General features: G+C 40.4%; 1 long non-coding RNA gene across 1 annotated transcript in view; it reads right to left on the reverse strand.

Annotated features, from left to right (window-relative positions):
- Positions 1-240: 240 nt before the first annotated feature.
- LOC109324879 overlaps positions 241-4,459 on the reverse strand; it is a 13,380-nt gene continuing 9,161 nt past the window's right edge. The window contains exon 3 of the long non-coding RNA XR_002105029.1: positions 241-252. This is a non-coding gene — a long non-coding RNA (uncharacterized LOC109324879). The remainder of the gene's footprint in view (positions 253-4,459) is intronic.

Consider the following 4,459-nt stretch of genomic DNA (forward strand, 5'->3'; position numbering starts at 1 on the left):
AGAAGCAGAGAAGAAAGATGACAAAGAAGATGGGAGAAACAGTGGAAGTAGCAACAATGACTGAGACAGCTGCAAAGAAGGTGATGGGGAGAGGAACAAGACCAGAGGGAAGACAGGAGCAGAAGAGAATGGGAGACAGAATGGGAGCAGCATGAGAAGGTACATTAGATGAAAGGCAGAAAGTGGCAAGAGCACAATCACTAGGGTATAAATTGTCCAATAATGTCTCTATATTTTGCTGTTGCTAGGCAACTCATTGTCGCAAGCAGCAACAGTGTGTTTCAAGTTGAGGTGGTCTACCCATGTCAGAAAAGTCATGTTGCCAATCTGGCAAGTAGTGTGTGTAGCTGTTGTATTGCAATTCAAGATGGCTGCTAGGAACGCACGTTTTGGTCAATAATTCCCACTAGGATCAGAAAATTAATCCCAGTTATGAAACTAACATGGTATGAACTGACTCTCATGTGCACCATGTACATAGAGCCAATTATCAAAGTCTCATTTGGCGAAGTGCACTTGAACCTAATCCACTATTGCAATCATCTGGCCAGTGTGGTTGGCAAGCTGAAAATGACAGTTATGTTCCTATCATAAACACGCTTGAACCATTACCAGCAGAATACCTTCGGATAACAAGTTGCAAGTGCAAGACGGAATGCCAGGGACTAGCATGCTCGTGCAAGCAGGTTAATGTGCCATGCACTCCCAGCTGCGAGTGCTATGAGACAGCATGTTGCAATCCATATAATAACTACAGGGATTCAGAAACGGATTCAAAAACGGATTCAAATGATGAAGAGATCTGAAAAACTGCAATTACCCATTGTATTAATGTTATATATACTGTTACATTACCATTGGATTAGACTATTACTTTTTCCTATTGTCTCAAGCCAAACATATGCCTGTGTGTTTCACTGCCATTGAGTTATGTGTTATGAGTATCTGGCTTATCTGCATTCTTAAATTTAAAAAAATGTATTGTCTTATTCAATGTAACTTGAAGAAGTTGGCTAGTCTGTGTTACAGTGTTCTCAGTACTGAGGCCTGCTATGAAATTTGTAGCGATAGAAGTTGTGATGTTTTAGGATTAGAGTACTGTTTACTAGGTTTTTTAATTACATTGGGTTGATACATAGATGATAATGTGTCAGCCATCTTGAAATCCAATATGGCTACCATGATGGAAATGTTCCAACTGATCTCCCCTGTGGGCCATGTGTTTTATAGTCATGCTCGGTGTTGGCTACATTTAATCCACTGTATAGCTCGTTTCCATTCCTTAGCACATGGTGCTTTTGGCAGCAGTTTAATGATAGACAGTGTATTTAGTAAGATTTCTTTGTATGCAGTTATAAGACAAGAGGGTTTTTCCCTGTGCCATTTGGGGGGGAAGGGGAAACCTTGTCTTGTATTAGAGTAAATACAGTATTTCTATCAATATAATGAAATACTTTCTACTCTGACAGCAAGTAAGGCTGATATTAAACAGCAGCTACTGCTTTTAAATACTTTTAAATCAGCAAGTTGACATAGTTTGCACAGATAATATGTGTTGCAGGACGGCCAGATTTAAACTCATAGATCTAGGGAAAAATAAAATAAGCCATACTTACTATTTGGAGAACTCTATTCTTAGTACCACTGACTCTGAAAAAGACTTTGGGGGTCCTGATGGATAAATACCAGATTATGAGCTCCTGGTCTAATGTACTGGTCAAAAGGGCTAATGAAATACTTTGATGTATAAAAAGCAGTACAATATTGAGGAGAAGTGAGGTTATCTTACCTCTTTATTTGGCATTGGCACAACAGTCACTGGAATTGTGTTCCCAATTCAAGAAGGATGTTGAAAAATTGTAGAGGCTTCAGAGAAAACTTACCAGGATGAATAAAGGACTGGTAAACATGCCACATAATAAGATGTAAAGTGATTAATCTATTCATCACAGTACAAAAGCAACTTGATCAAAACCTATTAACACCTATACTGGGAGCAGAAATGAGGTGGTAAAGGACTCTTCAGTCTAGAAATCAAAGGGATAACTAGATCCAATCACTGGAAGCTGAAGCTGGACAAATTAAGGTGTACATTTTTAACACTAGAGGCAATTAATGGAGTGGGCTGTCCATTATTGGGACCTCTTAAAATAAGATTGGGTGTTTTTTCTACAAGAGATTCTTTATTTCAAGCACAGATATTGGGCTCCAAAAGCTCCAACCAGCTATAAAATCAGGCCTCAAAAATGTGTATTAACTTTATAGCTGGTTGCTGTTGAACTTTAATTTGCATATGTAGCAGGGTCTCCCCTGTGGCTGGCAGCCCTGTCAGCTGTGGATTCCCAGCCACAGGGGCACAACATGCCTAGCTGGGGCTGGGAGTCCCACAACTGCTGGGGACTCGTGGCCTCAGCAGCTGCAGACTCTGGGTCCTGACAACATGCTTTAGCTGCTGGGACCCAAGGTCCAACAGCTGTGGACACTGGGTCCCTGCAGCATGCCTCATGCAGATTTCCCCCATCCTGGGGGGGGCAGGAGGGTCATGAAACCTCTGGGGGGGAGGATCACTGCAGGGGTATACCCCTATTCTTGGAGTATGTGAGGTGACCCTGTGGCAGGCTTCCCCTGCACTGGCAATAAGGAATGATGGGATCTAACGCACAATCTTGTGCCTCCAGCCATGCATGTGTGGCATAGCAGAAGGTGTGATTATGTGAATCACATATTAGATCCCATCATGCCTTTACCTGTATGTATAGAGGGGGTCTATAGTTTTACATTTTATATTGCAATGCTAGGTCTGATATTAAACCTGTCTTCTGCCTGACTTCAGACTAATGTGCCTAACTACCACTTTCTGCTCATGAAAAGCAAAATGGACATTTCTTTCAGGATTTGAAAGTTTAACAGGTTCTTTTAATAAGCCCATTATTTCCATTTCCTAAGCAGGCTATCGTGGATCTCACTCTGCCTGTGAACTGGATAAAAACAGCCAGTTAATGTACTAAAGGTCAAAATTTCAGAACTGCTGCTACAAATGCATTACAACCAACTATTAATAAGTCTCTCTTTTTTTAAGGGGTCTGGTCATGTCCAAGGGAATGCCAGCTACATTTTTCTTAATGTATGAGCACAAGTTACACATAACAACCTAACAACACAATACTGCCTCTTTAATGCTAATCTATTCCTTGCAATCTACTAGATACATGTAGAATCATTGGTGTGTATCAAGAGAGCAAAATCAGATTCTGAAAATATCTGAAAGGATGCACTAGAGTGTACATAATAATGTATTTTAATCTGCCAGGCCTTAAAATTAATCATGAATTCCCACAGAGATTTTAATAATTTTGAGATGATGTTTTTTTTTCATATAGTGATATTCTTGGACAGAGTTCTTGAAACGCTGCATGGAAAAGGGTGGGGGAGGGGAAATGGAGATATTTCTCAATTATCAAGTTAGATAGTTGTATGAGAGTTCCTGTTTAATTGGTTGTTTTATTCTTTTTCTTCTAATGGCTAATCAGTAAGGTTTCTCAAATACAAACTTTTGCCACATCATAAAGTTGGCATAGAGCATAAAATTTATGTATTTGGCAATCTTCTTTAGGCAACAATACTCACCTTGCAGATCCTTGGACTAAAAAACCTGTGATGTTTTGGAACAAATTTCAAACCATCAAATTTGGATGATGATGGCTGCCTTTGTTTCAAAGTCAGCAGCCACTCCTGCAATTGGTGGCCTGCACAAACTCCTATTGCCCATAATGAGAGTTATGCCTATGCAAAAGTTGTAGAATTTGATCTTTTGTTTCTGCCTTAATGCTTTTACAACCTTTGTCCAGGAAAAACAATGACTAAGGACTTAAACAAAACCCTGAGATGTATAAGCAGGATTCCAAAAGGCTTCAAGTCAGTGGGAGCTGTATAGATATATCCAAGACCAGAATGATGGCTTAAGCTTTGTAGCTCCTGTTACTAATGTATGTTACAACAGTTTCTTTTAAGGCCATAACAGAAGCAATATAATGATCATGAAACCAATTGTTTCTCATTTTAAGTGTTTTGTCTTTGATATGTTGTTGCCAGATTTGCCCACTACTTTGGGGTGTGCTCATTTATTAGGGCTAGGGTCTTGGTAATTCTATTAATGTGCTGCTTGTGTTACTTGTGTTTCTGTATGGAGCTGTATCTCTCCCTTCTGCAAGCCCTCACCCCCAACGGAGCTATCTTGCAGGACTCAGTTCTGTGGGGCTGGGTTCCTCCAGTCCCCAAATCAGGCATACACACACAAACACACACAGATTAACTTGACACGCCTGACCTGGCCGGGTTGATCAGCATGGACAGGCTGACACCCTCATATGCCAAGAATCAGTTCATCAGAGCAACAATAACTACAGTCAGACACAAGCACACAGTTAAACAGAATACCTCTGAATCTGGCTGGGTGTCC

Source organism: Crocodylus porosus, unplaced genomic scaffold (assembly GCF_001723895.1).
Source record: "Crocodylus porosus isolate Cpor-Errol unplaced genomic scaffold, CroPor_comp1, whole genome shotgun sequence".
NCBI classification, from domain to species: Eukaryota; Metazoa; Chordata; order Crocodylia; family Crocodylidae; genus Crocodylus; species Crocodylus porosus.